The following is an 18,225-nucleotide window of genomic DNA, read 5'->3' on the forward strand; positions in this document are numbered from 1 at the left end:
GAAAGGGTAATTGGGTGGTTTTTCTAAGGGTAGAAAAACTCAGGGCACGAGCTCCTTTGGCATCCTTTGCTCCTCTCTTCAGCTCCAGTGTCATCCCATGTGATTTGACTTTCTCCACCATCCCATCATAAGGAGGGATTAGAAAGCTTTGATGGTTAGTCTGGAAGGTTGTGTCTTGTGTGATGATGCTCCTCCTGCTTAAAACAGGCCCACAATATCAGCATTCTGATTAGAACACTTCCTTTGAGGAATAATTACTGTAAAAAGTGTAATATTTCTATTTCCTTACTTTGCACAGTGTGTAAGTGCCTCTACCTGAGTTTCCTAAACCATTCTTTTTCTTATTTGCTCTTTTATTTTTTTATTAAAGCATAGTAAACTGCATTAAAAGTGTCTTAAATTCCTTCTGAAATATTAATTTCCAAATTTGGACCAAAAAAAAGAGATCAGTTGTGAAAGCGTGTGTGTGGGAAATTAGTTTATGATGTCATTACAGTCTCCAGAGTTGTCTGAGTCATTGAATCCTTATGGATGGCTGTTCCTGACGAGATGAAGTGGCCTCAAGTTGCATCAGGAGAGGTTTGGATTGGATATAAGAAAAATTTCCTCACTGAAAGGGTGGTGAAGCATTGGAACAGAGTGCCTGGGAAAGTGGTGGAATCACCATCCCTGAAATTATTCAAAAGTCCAGTGCTGGGTCCACTTGGTTGTCTCAGTTGTGTGGTTCTCTCTCAGTAATCTCTTTAGTTGCACGGGCTTTCTTTTTGCAGGAGATGTAGTAAAAATGTAGTAAAAATGTACTAAAACCAGATCCAGTTTAACTGGCTGATACTGACTATAAAATAGGACATCACTAAGCAGGGGAAATGACAATGATGTGAAATCACAAACTGCAGAAAATGAAAATTACTTGCTGTGCTTCACTAGGCATCCCCTAATGTTTGCACCCTGAAATTAAAGGGACTAAGTGTTCTTTTGTTTCCTTTTTTGTGTGTATGTTCCATTGTCAACACACATTGTGTAGGCCAAAAGCAAAGCTTGCCTAATAGATGGATATGTTTAACAAATTCACAGGGTGTGAAAACTCCCAGTTGAATCTAAAGATATGGCTAAAACCTCAGTCTTGGGAATCCCTGAGCTTCAGACTGAGGGAAACAGAGCAGATAAAAGCCTGTTTGTGCTTTTCACATCTGATTTGTTTTTTTTTTCTTTTATCTGAACAGGAACAATACTGCTGAGCTGGGCCTTGGGTCCACTGGGTTATTGCTACTAAGTTCCCAACAAGCGGCTCCACAACACAGCGGAATAAAATTGTGGGTGAGGTAATTTTTGCTGTTTTCTTTCCTTGATAATCCTTCTCATTTCAGTTTGTTTTTGTCTTTGATTTTGGTTAGTTTTCTCCATATCCTTTCAGCTCATCGGAGGTGACACATGTTGTAGATGCAGGCTCTGGAGTGGGGATGTAGGAATGTTGTGGGCTTCGTTCTTGCAGATGTTCACCTCTGGATGCCATCTTCTGCTCTTGCAGTGGTTTCCTTGTTTTAACTGGTTAATATTGGGTGATCTCCATCCAAATTCTCCCCCTGACATCTGATCTTGGCTGGTCATTAAGCTCTGGGATGTCCCCTGCTCATGGTACGTTGACTTTGAGTTGGGCTTTCTGGCCAAAGCCAGAGTTGCTGGGAGTTCTTTGCTAGGAACAGATGGTCAGTGAAAGTTCCATTTTTCAAGGTGTAACAGACTGTGTCTGGGAAACCTATGGAGTTCTTTAAAAGCAATAACAGTTTTCTTAAACTGCATCTGTTTTTCCCACCTGGAATATCGTTAACGGTAATTTGTATCATGGCTGGAATAGTTGCTTTATGGACTCCAGCTTAATAGGAGGAAATAAGTCTTTTCTTGGGTGTTTTTGGTTTAGTGTCTGTTTTTTTCTTGTTAGAATGCTATTATGGAATTAGTAAAATGGATAGGTTTTATATATTTATCTGAATTGATCAGCTATCTTGCAAGAAGAAGTTGAAGCTATTGAAGAAATTTGAAACGAGTCCTAAAAATGTTCTCTAAATTTTTAAATATTTTTAATTTCTCTACCTCCGTTTTCCGTAGCACTTGGAGCATTGGCATCCTCCAGCCCCGATTCGTACACAGAGCTAAAGAGATTTGTAACGTTCAGTAAATAATATGCATAAATTGTGCCTATTAACGTTCTGAGTAATTACCAACAACAGAGTAAATACAAGGTTAATGAGATTAATGGGGCAGAGGAATGAAAGCTCTGAGTGCCCCTCCCCGTGGCCCTGGAGCCCGGGGTGGCCCCGTTTCTGTTGACGAGCCCAGCATGGCTGGAGCTGCAGCAGTGATTTTGCTGCTGTTCCCCATACAGAGCCTAATGAGTTCCTACTGCTGGCATTTTGCTTTAAATGCTGTATAATATTATTAAATCCCACTCCTTGCAAGGTTTTTTTTAATAGTCTTTATTTATGGCTTTTTCCCCTGTTTGTTTCTGGTTCTGGGGCTCAGTGATAAGGTGCCTGATTGGCCCTAGTCCTCTGACATCTTCTCCCAGACATCTGGTACCCTCCTGGATGTCTCCTCAAGGCCACCAGAGGAACTGGCCAAAGTCTTTTTGTGTTACTGTCAGAATATTGTACGCAAAAGTACATTGAGATTAACCCTTATTTTCTTATCCTAAGCTCCATCTTGACTTGATCTCATTTGTCCTTTGCCTTTTTCCTCTAAGAGTTCTTCATTACATGCTCTCCATTAAGTCTTGCAGGGACAGAAATTCCAATTTCCAAGCAAAACATGATTATTTTTGTACTCTAGTATCTCTCAAGCCCTCTCTCTTTTCAGTGCATTTTCTGCTCTCTGTCCATCATCCTCCAGGATCCTGTGGCAGTCTTCAATGTTTTATCAATGTCAGTACCCCAGAATTGTTTATTTGAGTTTTCTCCACCCAAAACTGCATCTGCATGGTTCCCTCAAAGCTCTGGGCACCAACTCCCCTTGCTGGTCACTTCACAAACTGCAACCTATTTTTTTTCCTATTTTAGATGAAAATGCCTTACCCAGAAACCTATTTCGTTTACTCAAGATAAATGTTGTACTTATGACTCTGGTTTTTCTTGTTCCAGCAGTTCTGATTAAACCATGAACCTTCAATGTAAGCAATTCAGGTAGAATACTGGGCACTGCACATTGCCTAGATGAATTATTCACCTCTTAGCTTTTGTTTTCATTTCTTGGGTGTTTGGTTTTCTTTTTCGTGTGTTTTTTTAAAATGTATTTTATTATTGCAAGATATTTTGCTCCTATTTCAATTGTGTAGAGCAATGATTTCTCTCTCCTCTCAGTTCTTTTGTATTTTGGTGTGAGGTTGATTGGTTAAGGGACCAGGAACACAAGTAGTGTTCTCCACTACCATTCCAGTTGCAGGGAATGATGAGGGAGAACAGGGAAGATCCATTTGATTAACACCTGCCTCTGAACCTGCAGCAGGAGATCCTTGCAGCAGCAAAGGCACCACGATTACTGATGTGTTAGAAACCATGGAAGTGCCTGAGAATGGCCATGTAGGAATTAGGGCTTCTTCCCCAAAAAAGGTGGTGGGAACAATAGCCCAGCTGAAGTGCATCTGCACCAGTGCCCACGGCATGGGCGACAGACAGGAGAAGCTGGAAGCCACTCTGCAGCTGGAAAAATATGGCACAGTTGTTGTGAGGGAAACGTGGTGGGATGACTCCCACAGCTGGAGGGACAGGGACAATGAAGGCCCCATAATCCAAGGGGAAATGGTTAGTGACCTGCTGTGCCACCTAGGCCAGCACAAGTCTTTGGGGCCAGATGGGGTCATAGAATCATAGAATAGCTTGGGTTGGGAGGGATCTTAAAGATCATCCGATTCCAATTCCCCTGTCATGGGCAGGGACACCTCCCACTAGCCCAGGTTGCTCCAAGCCCCGTCCTGGCCTTGAACATTTCCAGGGATGGAGCAGCCACAGCTTCTCTGGGCAACCTGTGCCAATGTTTCTCCACCCTCATTTAAAAAAAAAAAATTCCTTAGAAACTAAAATGATGGGGTTTTCTTATGGAACCAGTTCCTCGCCTGTGGTGTGAAGACATGATAAAAGGGCATTCTGAGGGAGAAGAAAGTAGGTCTTGAGTTTTTTTTGGTGGGGTGATCTCTCCCCCGTTTTCCCCGCTCCCCATTCCAGCTGGTAACTGGGAGAGCAGTTGGTCTGAGTGTTGTCTCTCCATGCTGAGGCTGTGGCCAGGAGTCCCATTGCTGGTCAGCCTGTGGGGAAGTTGTGCTTGTGCTTCCAGATGTTGCAATGCAGCTGGACAGAGAGGTTGCTGAGCTCCAGGACAGCGAGACCTCCATCAGGCGAGGAACGTGTTAAACCGTAACGTGTTCAATGCTCATAGTTTCATTTGGGTATTTTTGCAAATAGAAAAGTGATGGAAACAGCAAATGTGTGTGTGAGTGCAAGGGAGGGACTCTCACATATTCCTGTGCGAGGGCAGGAGAAACGACTCAGCTTGCTGCAGCTTGTTACTAATATTTGTGTCTGAGTGCTTAAAATTTCACAAGAGATATTAAGACTTGAGAAATCTATTTTGTTGCCTTGTAAGTGTATGATTAAACCTTCATCATTTTCTTCTTTTTCACTGTGGGAATCTTTAAGTCATCATGCTTGTTTTTTTCAGGCATCATATTGAAAGCAAAGAGTGGTGTCGTTATTTATTTATTTTTTGGAACATGCTCCTCCCTGCCTGTTTTATGCAAAAGCACTTTAATTGATCTTGCAGACGGTTGAGAAGAGGACAAAGAAGAAAATATTTAATGCAGCATATAATTCTTTCTGGTTTTGCCTCAAAATAAAAAGACACTTTGCAAGGATTTATGTATCTAAACACGTTTTATGTAGACAGCACAGCACGTTTTATCTGCCTACTGCAGCAGGCTGATGCAAAGAAATGCCTTGATCAATGGTATGAACTGGTTCAGGGTAACTCCCAAACGGTTCCACTGGTGAGCACATTGCCAGTTTCTTGCCACCTTGATTACAATTGTTGTGTATTTTTATGTTTGTGATTTTTTGGACTATTTTAATTTAATCTACTTGAACGTCCATTCCTTGCTGTGCTGTGCTGAAGCACAGTAACATCCCATTCAACCAGGAGTCTTTCCTGTGCATTTTGCAGCTTCAGGATGCTTTGGATGAGGTGAGAGGACTGTGGCTTGTCTTTAATTCTCCTACTGCATCCAGAGTTTAGTCAAGCCTGGCAGTTGAACACAGATTGCCTGAACTGCAAAGCATCACTTCAGTGTCGACACCTCCCTTCTGTCTATTTAAGGTAAAACAACTGCGGGGATTTGATGCTGTTGTTCATTTTCATTCAAGGTTTGAGGTCTGAACATCTTCAATGCTGGTGGAATCAGGAATATTTATGGGCTGGAGTCACCTTGCTTTGGCTCTGTTGTTGTCTAAGGTCAAATTAAATAGTGTGTGTCAGGTCCTGTTCCATGTTTGTGATTTGTTGTGGCTGAGATGTGGAATACACACGAGTAAATGCACGCTTCCATGGTTTGCTCCTTCAATACTAAAGATTTCTGGGGATATCTGGACATGGCCTGCAAGAGTCAGCTGAGAGACTGCCTGAAAGCTCTCCCAAAAATAGAGAGCTTTGGGAAGCCCTCTGTAGCCTGGGAAGACAGGAAATGTGGACCATGGGGTTGTTGTCACCTTCCTGTGCTGGAGATTTCACCTTCCTGTGCTGGAGATTTGGTGAATTTAATTGAGTTACAAATACTTGGAAGTTGTGTCAATGTCTCGAATGTCTCCAGCAAGTGAAAATCCCTTATTGAAATAGGTTTTTGATAGTTTGGAGGTTTTCAGCTGCATTCATTTGAAATATGCCTTGTGCCATGACTTAAGAGTGCATTTTCAGTATATTTTTGGGTCTCTTTTATTTAATATTGAGCTTGAGAAAGAACAGCCCCTGTCAGCCGCCCTCCCTCCAAAAAGAAGGATGAGTAAAAGTGGAAAATAAGCAAGAAGAGCTTGTCATTAAACCTAAATCCACTTATAAACATCTAGTAAAAAGGCATCTTTAGAAGCTCATTCTGTACTTTTATTGCAAGGATGGTGTTATACTACTGTATATATCAGAGAACTGGGTAACAGCACGTCCTCTGTCCTCAACAACTGCTTAGAGCTGTAGGTTTTTGTGTTCAAGCCGATGAATATTTTAGCTTGATGTCTCCAAGGGTAAAATGAAGGAGTAGCTGCTCTGAGGGATTAATACAGAGTGAATTAGATGTTTGTAAAAGGCATGAAAAGCTGCAGTCGCTGTATTGAATCCCAGCATTGGAAATGTGAGGCGAGATGCTGTACTGCATCCTCCTGTTGCAGAGGGACATCCATCTGGATTGCAGGATGAAGACAGCTGGTTGTTTGTTTAGTGGGTGCTTAGATTACATTAAAAAAGGGGGGAAAAAAACCTTACTCCCCACTCCCTCTTCTCTTTCCCAGCATTCATCATAAAAATAGTTGGAGGAAACCTCAGGGATGTTGCTTCTCTTTTCCCTCACAGTTTCAGCAAGCCCCACAGGCCAAGTGCTGGTGGGTACCACGAGGATGATGTTTCTTGACCCCAGAAGATGCATCCCAACTTTTTCTCCCTGTCTACCAGCTATGAGGCAGGAATAACACAGCCAGTGAGCAAGGAGATGCCCAAGGAATAGCTCACAATAGAGGGTGGTGGTGTCCTCTGAATGTCCTGCTCCTACAGCATTACCAGGATAGGAGCCAGGCACCATCTTTGACCTAGGTAGCCACTCACTGGGGGTATTGAGACCTGTTTTCCCACTGCCAGGGTTATTCTGGAGTCCCAGCAATGCTTGGAGCAGCCCAGCCCTTGTTCTGCTGGCTGGGCTCAGAGCTGTTTATTTTGTCACCTTCTCAGAAACCGCTCTCAACTCAGCTTGCTTTTTTTTAGAAAAGTGCTTTCATCATTTGTGATCCAAAAGGCTCTCCTGCAATGGAGGAGGTTTGGGCTGTTATTTTTAACTGAATGTTTCATTGATCTGATTTACAGCACAAGCTTCTGGTCCCTGTCTCAGGAAGAGAGTGGAGAGGCAGTTGTGGTGTGGGGCAGGGAGGGAGCGCTGTGGGGAGGTCTTGAGTTACCTTCCTTGTCAGAGCTAATTCATCACAGAGCTGCAGCCCAAAGAGGCTTTTTTGCATAGTTTTAAGCCACTAGAAGTCAGGGCTCCACTCTCTTGTAAGTGAATTAATGGATTTCAGCCCTGTCCAACATTTTGGCCTTGGTGTGCTAAGCCAACACCAGAGTCTGATTCATTCCAAACAAAACCCTACCAAAAAATAATTTTAAAAATGCTTAGATTTTGGATAGACAAGATGCAGTTTCCACTCTTACGAAGCAGCTTATGCTTTCTCTTGGGTTAAATTAATCTTACTGCATTCCCAGCTGAAGAGCCTGAGTTTCAGCTACTGGGACATGGTGGGTCCTTGGCTGGTATGGTAGGAAGGAGGGTGGTTTCTTCTGGGCAGTGTCATTCTCTCCTGGAGAAAAGGAGGCTCAGGGGGGACCTTATCACTCTCTACAACTATCTGGAAAGAGATTGTAGTGAGGTGGGGATCAGTCTCTTCTCCCAGGTGTCAAGTGACAGGTTGAGCAGAAATGGGCTCAAATTGAGCCAAGGGAGGTTTAGATGGGATTTTAGGAAACGCTTCTTTACTGCAAGGGTTGTCAAGCATTAGAAAAGGCTGCACAGGGAAGTGGTGGAGTCACCATCCCCGGAAGTGTTCAAAAAATGTGTGGATAGGGCGTTTGAGGACTTGTTTTAGTGGTGAACATGGTGGTGGTGCTGGGTTAACAGTTGGACTCTATGATCTTGGAGGTCTTTTCCAACCTTAATTCTCTGATTGTCTGTGATGTGGAGAGCAAAGCCTTCATGGAGTGTAAACCAGAGCTGGGAGCACCTGAAACTTTCAATGACAGGTTTGAGTGTTCAGCTCAGTCCTAACCAAGTGTGTAAATAAAGCTGGAAGCCTCAGGAGTGGGTTATTTTTCTACTTGGTGAACCAGAAAATTAAATACAAGCACAGTATATGGGGCACAGGTCTGAAAGTAAGAGCAGATGAGCACCACTGGGTTGTTTTCAGAAATTTTTTTTTTTCTTTTTTTGATAGTTTGAAATCTCTCACTTCCTTTAAGGCTCTCTCCTGTTGATGTCTTTCTGCCTCTTCCACTAAGTAGGTTGATGGAGTTAATCACATCAGAGAAGAAATTACAGTTCACTGATTTTCTCCTCCACCCAACCATCAATGTATCTGTTTGCCAAGCACGTAAGGACTTAATATCTCAATGTCCGCAAGGAAAACTCAGGAAAATTCACTGATTATCTGTTGTTTTGGTATCATCCAGCCTATCAGTTAGCATGTGTCCAGGTCTAGATAACCCATTGTTTTCTGCTTCCAAAGCTGTGGATGCTTTGGAGAACAAATTGAGGCATGGATGGGACTCGGAGCTGAAGAGGGAGGGAGTGTCCATGGATACAGGGAGGACGTGGAGAGGTTCTGATAGATATGGGGATATGGAGGAGGGGAACAGGGGTTATCATGGTGGGAAGCATTTTGTAGGGGACATGGGTGGGGATTCACTGTGGATTTCTGTAGTTCTCAGTGTGTTGCAGAACAGAGATGTGTGGCTTTATCGCTGCTAAGCCTTGTATTGACCAGACAAAAGAGTAGAAGGGACGTGTGTCTTTTTTTTCAAGATGTTCTGAAAGTTGGGCATTTAGGACATTGTCCTTAATCTTCCTGATCCAAAATAACTGAATTACCTAACATTCCATATATTTGGTCTATGCCCTCTCCTCCCCTGGAAGTGGAACTGATGATAATGTCCAGGAACTCGATTATGAGAAGTAGCACCTCTGTGAGGTCAGGGTGGCTACCTGTGTAGCCATCTCATTCTCAGGTGTTTTGAGGCAAGCGTGTCCATGTGGATAGTCCAAATTTAGAAAGGAAAGTAGGGTGAGATTCAGCCTGTTTGATTGAGCTTCTTCATATATTCACAGAATCACAGAATCTTCAGGGTTGGAAGTGACCTCTGGAGTTCATCCAATCCAACCCCCTGCCAAGGCAAGGTCACCTGGAGAAGGTGACACAGGAACACATCCAGGTGGGTTTGGAATGTCTCCAGAGAGGGAGAATCTGCTCCCTCCCTGGGGTGGGGGCAGCTGTTCCCGTGCTCTGGCACCCTCCATGGAAAGCAGTTCTTCCTCGTGTTGGGGTGGAACTTACTGTGTTTTAGTTTATGGCCATTGACCTTATCCTGTTGCTGAGCACCATAAAAAGAGCCTGGCACCATCCTCTTGACACCTACCTTGGAGATATTTGTATGGATTGATGAGATCCCCTCTCAGTCTTCTCTTCTCCAGACTAACCAGGCCCAGCTCCTGCAGTCTCTCCTCACAAGAAAGACTCTTCTCCTTAAAATTCCCAACTGGATTTGGAACCATGGAGAACCCACTGAATCCAGTGTGTGTCAGTTGTCTGTTGATGGCATCGAATCACGGAATCATGGAGTGGTTTGGGCTGGAAGGGACATCAAAGACCATCCCATTCCAACCCACTGCCATGGGCGGGGAACCTTCCAGTAGACCAGGTTACAGTCAGTGCAGACTTCCATTGTGTTCTTCCAAAAAACAACTTAAAGAGTCTCCCCTTTACTTGAGAAACTGTGTTTTCATCAGATGACAGTGTTTGGAAGGGAAGAAGTGAACTCTTTACATTGCTTATCTCCTGTGTCTCAGTGCTTATCTCCTGTAGTGTTCACAAAAAGGCTGAAAGCTGAAGCGTAGCCAGCTCAGGGCAGCAATCCTGTGCACTCTGCTGCAGGGAGATCCTGGCTCCCCAGGCTTCTGCACTAACAGGAATGCGCCATCTGCGAGGCAGGAGATGACTCCAAACTGTTCTGTTGGTATGGATGACTTTGCCAAGGAGGAGGTTCCCGTCACACTGGGTGCTACTATTGATGGCAGATGATGCAGATCTTGTGTGCTCCATCATGAGCACTGGAGATGAGCTCGCTCCTCTGCCTGGAATGAGGAAGGCTTTTGCACATCCAAACTTCCTCTCTGGTTGCTCTTTTCCCTGAATGGCCAAAAAAGCTCATTTTTTTCCTGTTGAAATGTTGTTTGTAAACTTTTCTGTTATCTTCTGCTGCCTTCAATTTACTAATGACCTTTCCTGCAGCCTGAATGCAGTGTTCCTGGTACTGTGAACAATGTAAACTGTCTTAAATTATACCCCTCGTCCTCCATCCATCTCAGTTTGGTTTTGCAGGGAGATCGTGCATTATCACTTGGAGTTTGCTTTCATAACTGAGGATGGTGATAAATAAATGCTGCTGGTGGCAACTGGAGAACGTGGACTGCTTTAACCAGCTCAATATGTGGAAAATAAAGAAGAAGGGATTTTTAATTTTTATTTTTTTCTTCACATACGGCTTGTATAGAGCTCTGTCTCCTTCAGCCTAGATTTTCTAGGGTTACAGGCGAAGATGCTCCCATCATCAGATTTTCCTGCCTCGCATCTGGAAGTGCCAATTAGGGTCATTGCAATAAAGGCAGCTGCACTAATGCAAACTCTGCTATGTGTGCCTTCCTTTGCATGCTTCCTCTGCACCTGGAATTGTTTCCCTCTCCATGAAATGACTTTTGATTGGACACCTACAGGTGTGTTGCTGTATTTTTCTTGGTAATCTCTGTCACTCCCTTAATTTTTACACTGCAGTTTAGCGGAAGGGCTGTTGAGATCCAGCTGTGTTGGCATTCATTAGTTTTGCTCTGACTTGACTGCAAACAAGACCCTGTGTTTTGTTTGCAGTCAAGATGGCGAGAAATCCTTAGAATAGAAAAGCAAATTCATGCAATGAATGATACAGATCTAATTTTTGGATTAAAGTGACAAAAATCAGGTCACTGTTGAACTGAAGGACACTTTTCTGTTAATTATGGTCCCAGTTTCTTCAACAATGGGAGAGTAATGTGGGTGGATTCATTTGTTGGAGCACAACAGATTTATGTAGGAAACAAACTGTAATTTTCTGGCTGAGCACAGGATACTTGAGAAGCAAGAACAGAGTCTTCAGGCCTCTGGTTGTGGGACATCTGCTTCTTACAGGGGGTTTTTGGGATGCAGTACACTGATACTCTGATGCTTGTCAGATTATGTATATGAGAAACCTAAGTTGCTGAATCATGTAATCATGGAATGGTATGGGTTGGAATGGACCTTAAAAATCATCTCGTTCAACCCCCTGCCATGGGCAGGGACACCTTCCACCAGACCAGGTTGCTCCAAGCCCTCCCAGTCTGGCCAGGGTCTCACCACCTTCACAGAAGAATTTTTCCTTCCTAATACCTAATCTAAACCTGCTCTCCTTAAGTTTGAAGCCATCCCCCCTTGTCCTATCACTATATGTCCCTCTCCAGCTCTCTTACAGCCTCCCCCTTTCATGTACTGAAAAGCCACAATGAAGGTCACCCTGGAGCCTTTGCTTCTCCAGGCTGAACAATCCAAATTTTCTCAGTGTTTTCTCATAGGAGAGGTGTTCCATCCCTCTTCATGGCCCGGTTTAGAATTACAGAATTATAGAATCAAGTCCAACCCTTAACATTGTGCTGCCACATGAAAGTGACTTCAGAACTGGAGCATTAGTGGTTGACTCCATTACTTTTGGTTACACCACCAAGATTGGCCTTGCTTTTGATGGGGTCACCAGCCAGGATGTCACGAAAGAAATGGCTAAAACATGATCCTGAGAAGGAATATCTCCATCTGCTCTCCACACTCCATCTGCTGAAGAGCAAGTAGAAGGCGCCTCATTCTCCACAGATGTGCCTTTCACCTCCTGGCACTTCATCTGCCACTTTCTGTGTCTACTCGCCACCTCCACCACCATGGAGAAACCATAAACCTGGTTGGTTTCCCATTTGTTTTCTCATAGATTATCCACTCACTGGGTAATTGCTGCAAGTGTGGTTTGATCTGTTTCTCCACCCTGGTGCTAATTATCTTTCTTTCCTTGATTCATAGAATCACAGAATCTCAGAATAATTTGGGTTGGAAAGGGACCTTAAAGACCATTTAGTTCCAAACTCCTGCCACGGGCAGGGACACCTTCCACTATCCCACGTTGCTCCAAGCCCCATCCAACCTGGCCTTGGACACTTCCAGGGATGGGGCAGCCACAGCTTCTCTGGGTAATCTGTGCCAGGGCCTCCCCACCCTCACAGGGAAGAATTTCTTCCTAATGTCCCATCTAAACCCACTCTCCTTCAGTTTAAGGCAATTCCTCCGTGTCCTATCACTCCATGCCCTCGCAAAAAGTCCCTCTCCACCCTTCCTGTAGGCCCCTTTTAGGTACTGGGAGGGGCTCTGAGGTCTCCTGGAGCCTTCTCTTCTCCAAGCTGAACAACCCCAGCTGTCTCAGCCTGTCTTCATAGGAGAAGTGTTCCTACCCCTAATATTTCCCTTGATTTTCAGGCTGATAACTATAGTTTAGGATTTCTAAAATTTATTTTTCTCTTTTCTCCAATTTGTTGAAGTTATCCAACAGCTTCAAGTTACAGGAGCAGCTGAAAAGGCAGGAGAATGGGACCAGCAAAAGGGGAGTTCAGTACAGACCACTGATGATTCTCATATCACTGTCAGTCTTTGTGATGATCATCACCATGTTGCTGGGAAAGGCTGAAAAAGTGACATCTGACACTCCAGAGCCATGGGGCCATTTTGTTTAAACCTATAAGAAAACTATAGGATGAGTGTCTGGAGGCAGTGCCATGGGAACAAGTAGTAAAGACTCCTCTCTCTGCTCAAGAAGATCTCACTCCTGGAGGGGAATGTCAAGAAATGCATCTCCTGTGACTTCTGCATCCCTTGTGACACAGCATCTCTCTTGACTTTTGGTAGTCAAGTCAAATAGGCTTATTTGTGGAAGTATTCAGAGAACATATTCTCCTACATATCCTCCCATCTGTCTTTTTCCCAAAATCACTGGCCTTGGTGAATGCTTAAGAATAGATGTGCTTCCTGCGTTATGTTGAGCAGGCAGTTAAGAATTTATTTTTTGACCTTTCTGTGTTTAGATGGTAATATTTTTAGTATCTTCTATGATGGTTGCTTCTGAGTTGATTTGGACTCTCTTTTCCCATTTAAATGCAGAGGATAAAACTTGATCAGTGTCTTAATCCAAAAGGTAGTTTGGGTTGTTCTGCCGCCTGGACCAGGCTGTGCAAGAACCCTTTTTGTGGCTCTTAATTGTTGTTTTGCATCATTCATAAAACTCTTTTTTTGGGAATGGATGAACTGGGCTTGTAGCATTTACTAGTTCACAAGAATGTGCAGTTGCTTGGCTGTACAGACCCTGAATAAACATGCAAAAAAAGGGAGCCCAAAATATCATCCTACCACCAAAAAAAGTGTGAAATGGGAAGGAAGGAATTGTTTCTCCATGTAAACTTAAAAAAATGTATTTTTCCAAATTGGCTTCCCCACTGTATCAGTGTCTTTTTCTTCTGTTTGCCACTTACCCCATCTTAAGCTTGCAGGCAGATGACTCTGGATGGTCTTTTCTTGTCTAAAGAAAAGGGAGAACATCTCAAATGATCTTAAGATTGTGAGATATAGAAAAAGCTTCCTATGAAACGACATCTGTTGGGGATGTGATGTATCTCTTGAATTCAGTGTAATTAGACCCTGCTCAGCTGGGTAACTTTTGACATGGATTGGCATCTGCTTCTCTGAAGGCTTAATGGTGCCTTTAATTATAAGTACTCTAGGAATTGCCTAGAGAGCCACAGGCTTCATTTAGTTCAAGAATCTCTCTTTTGGATGGCGATCAGTAATAACGTGCTCAAAAGAAGAGCAAGCAGTGTCCTGGTATGCAAATGTGGTGATGATTCCTCCCTGGGTTTCTCCTGATGGTAAATTGTTAAGGCTTGGCTTCAGCATTTCATGTTGCAACTTAGTTATGGCAACTTTGGCTGGTCTTGTTACGTGCTTTCCTGTGCCTTTGGATCCTGGAGTTCTTGGCCTCCGAAGGCTGTGCTATAGGTCAGTTATGCAACAGATTTTCTCATCTCTTTACTATTTCCTGACTTGTTTTTTTTCTTGAGGGAGATTTGCTGGGTTTTTTTTTCTAGTATGTAGTAGGAAGCTGAGAGATTTTTCTCTAAACTGTTTCTTATTGAGTCTTTTTCTGCTGTATCTGGTGCCAGTTTCCAAATCAAACTCACTGTTTCAGTGTGATTCCTTTCTTCTGCCCAGTCTCCATGGGGCTAGAAGCGTTTCAAGTCTTCATCTCTCAACATTTTCTGAGCTACTTCGCTATTAAAAAGATTAAGAATCAAATGACACTGCACCACCTCTTTTACCTTATAATTTTCATAGAATTCTACAGTGGTTTGGGTTGTAAGGGATCTAAAGATCACTTATTTCCAACACCCCTGCATCTTCCACTAGACCAGGTTGCTCTGAGCCCCATCCGACCTGGTCTTGAACACTTCCAGGGATGGGGCAGCCACAGCTTCTCTGGGGAATCTGTGCCAGGGCCTCCCCACCCTCTGAGTGGTGTATTTTATGTTATAGTGATCTATAATAATTATATTTTTCCTTATAATAGTCTTTATACTATTGTCTTCTTTCCTATGCGTGCCATTGCTCACCTGAAAGGATTAGCCTTGGGCAAAGTTTCTTTTTGAGGTGCCAGTGATGACATCCAGTTCCTTTCGTTGGCTTCAGTTTCTGTTAGGAGTGTGCCTGCTACAACACTTCCTCTCTGTCATTGTTTTACATTTATTGGGCCTACTGTAGATAATTCTAAGCCATATTGAGGTAAAATTTCTGAATAAGAGGGACAATCATCTTACATGGTCAAGAAGGCAGTGAGTTGGCATTTTGGAGACCATGAGCTTCTGGGAGGGACTTGACATGTCATCCTCCTTCTTTGCCCATCAACTGATGTCCCCCATGATCACAGAATCACAGAATGGTTTGGGTTGGAACAGACCTTGAAGATGATCCAGTTCCAAACCCCCACCATGGGCAGGGTCACCTTCCACTAGACCAGGTTGCTTATCCTGGTTGTGTTCGTTTCTATGTTCAGGCTCAGGTAGTGATGACACCAGTCCCAAGGGACTTGAAGTTCCTGGAGACCTGTGACGCCTTCCATGGTCAGTGGAGCACCTTTGGGGAGGCTCTGGTCTCTCTTCCTTGGCTGTAGAGCTGGATTTGTAGACATAACACTTCAGTTATGTGGGTGAACTTGGCTTTTTCTCCTTTCTCTGTTCCCTAACACGTTCAGGGAATTTAAAGTGAATCCATGTTAGTGTTTACCGCTTTCAGATGTGCTCACTCAGCACTCTGGCTGCTGTTCATACCCCCGAAAGCCTCTTCTTGCACATCCCAATCCTTTGAATGATCGGAAAATCTTTGACAATGTATTTAATTAGCTGTGTTACAGCCTCGCTACCTGGACTTGGCAATATTTGTGATTCTGTTTGTGTTTGCTGCCTCCTTAAGTCATGACTGGAAAAAAGACAGCCATGATTCCCAGTCAAAGCTCACTGGACCTGGGATCCCTCTGAGCTCATGCATCACCCAGGGAGCTGTTCTGAGCTTTCATCTTTGCAGTTTGTGGTGTTTTTCCACATTAGAGAAACTAAGGTGAAATTTTTCTACCACTGGAAGCCCTAAAATTGAAGCAGAAGCATTAACTGCATTCAAAATTGTGACTTGGAGCAGGTTGCCATCATTTTACATCCTGTGTATTTAATTCCTTTGCAGAAAATAACCCCTTGGGACAATAGTTCCCAGCCCAGATCCTGCCTAGAAGGTGCAACACCAACTGCTAAGGTCATCTTTCCACTTTGGGACAAACGTTGGGATGGTCACTTGAAGGATCCTCCTTGTTTCTTCTGTGCCTTTTATTTTGATCCAGGAGAACTTTTTTTTATCCAGCCTCCTGGTATCTTTGCAAGGAAGGGAAGTATTGAGAGAAAATAATTTACAGGACTTGGTGGCATGGTGCCATTTTATTACAGTGTAATCACGCTTGAAATATTCAATAGAACATCATTCTCGAGTTAATGGGGGAGCTTGTTGTTGGATTATATCCCATGTGATTTTTCTTTCTCTGTGTGTAGAGTTTTCTTGCTGCAAATGAGATAAATAAAGGATTATATCTACATTCTTAATAGCTGGTATCAGAAGTGAAGCACTTCCAACAAAGTATTCCTGTATTTTTTCCCCACATAAGACTATTTTACAAGTGTATGTCCTTCTATTTTTTTTACCCTCTTTAAATAATCTTAAAATCAGGTTAGAGATTATTTCCCTTTGCCCAAACTCTGGATAAAACATCTCTTCACAAAAATAGCAGAATGATACTACATTTTATTTGTTGTAGGGAGAAAAACAGCGAGTTCGAGGTGAACAGCAGAATGAAAGTTCCTTGAGAAGATGGGAATTGCTTTTTTCTTATGTTTTGGTGGTTGTTGTCAGATCTGCAGCAGTGACCTGGTGATGCTGTGCAGGTGCTGCAGCTGCAGGAGGGACAACAGAGAATGGGCTTTAAGAGCATTGGCAGAGTATTTCTGGGTGTCAGGAGGCTGCAGGATTCATCTTCCCATCAAAGCAGGGCTGAGAGAAATTGAGGCCCCTTAGAGAACCATTTCAGGTGATTTTCAGTATTAGTCTGGAAAAATCAAAGTGTCCTTTCATACAGGCGAGATAAAATAAAGGTAATTCAAGGCAGCTTGAAGGTCTCTGTTTTTCTCAGAGACTTTCAGCAGATATTGGGATCCCAGAATGGTTTGGGTTGGAAGGGACCTTCAAGCCCATCCAGTTCCAACCCCCTGTCATGGGCAGGGGCAGGACCAGCTGCTCAAAGCCCTGCCCAACCTGTTCTGTTTTAAAAAATGGTGATCTTCGTGGTTTTTTTTGAGATGTGTGTACAGTACCCACTGCCCTGTTACTCTTAGATTTAGTATTGGCAGCGCCTTCTTGTTCAGCATGTTGTTCCTTGTCCTATTTTCTAGGGAAGAAAGTATTCTTGACAGTCACAAAGGACAGTGGAGTAGATACAGTGTTATTGTATGGTAATTCCTGCACTCCAAAGTTACGAGGAACCTTTGATCAGTCCTCTGCATGATTATCTTAATATCATGAAGGCTGATAATGTAAATGGAGATTTCAAGCTTGACCTGATTCATAAATAGGATAAGTTAAAATGATGAACGTGATTGAGCTATTTGCTGCAGCTGCTTCCAGGGCTGGATTGATTTGAATTTCTGCTGACAAGGCGTTGAGACCTCTGGGAAGGACATCCCTGAGTTTATTAGCAGAGTGCTGGGGAAGGAGGAGTTTTGGGGATGTGGAGGGTGTGTGGGTGGTGGTGGGCTGGCTGCGTTTCAAAGCCTTGGGCTGATAGTGAGGTCTTCTGCAATAATTTGGTCCTGTTTGAGCAAAAAACCAAAATTAATGTAATAACTTTAATTGAATGATGTGTGCCTGGAAGTGCCACTGCAGTCAGTGCATCTCAGTGATGGCTCTTGTTTTGGTACCATGGGCTTCTGATGTTTGGAGTTTGGACATTTAAACAAATTCTGACTTGTTGGTCAGGGGTTCTGTTTGGGTTATTTGTATGTTCTGGTAAAAGCTTTTGTTCACAAAAGATTCTCCGTTCCTTGTTGATATTTTGTCTCAGACACAGAAACTGTGAAATCAGTGGGGTGCAGGGCCCAAGCTGGATCTGTGCTTGGGAAATCTCTCTGCTGCAGCATCTCAGTTGCTTATCTGAACATTAGACTCAAATCAGTTTTTCTTCTTTTGTTTTAAGATTTCACCTGTATGTAGCTTCCATCAGAGTTTACATTGGGTCCGAAACCTTTGACATTACAGAAATTTCTGCTTGGAATCTGTCTATAGGGTTTCTTGCCTCCTGGCTCTTGATGAAGAAGGAACATCTCAGTGGTGTCACTGTAGCACTTCCCACTGAAGACTTGAGGCAAAAAATAATTGAATTCAGCCTGGAGAAAAGAAAGCTCCAGGGAGACCTTAGAGTCCATTCCAGAGCCTAAAGGGGCTCCAAGAGAGCTGGAGAGGGACTTTGGACAAGGGATAGAGT

The 18,225-nt window shown here is 43.4% G+C and overlaps 1 protein-coding gene across 1 annotated transcript in view; it reads left to right on the forward strand.

Moving 5' to 3' along the window:
* Window positions 1–1,240: 1,240 nt before the first annotated feature.
* TSNARE1 (t-SNARE domain containing 1) overlaps window positions 1,241–18,225 on the forward strand; it is a 447,763-nt gene continuing 430,778 nt past the window's right edge. Inside the window, exon 1 of the mRNA XM_017746684.1 lies at window positions 1,241–1,317. The gene's annotated coding sequence lies outside the window, so the exon portion shown is untranslated. The remainder of the gene's footprint in view (window positions 1,318–18,225) is intronic.

This window comes from Corvus brachyrhynchos, unplaced genomic scaffold, assembly GCF_000691975.1.
Source record: "Corvus brachyrhynchos isolate BGI_N302 unplaced genomic scaffold, ASM69197v1 scaffold89, whole genome shotgun sequence".
Taxonomy (NCBI): Eukaryota; Metazoa; Chordata; class Aves; order Passeriformes; family Corvidae; genus Corvus; species Corvus brachyrhynchos.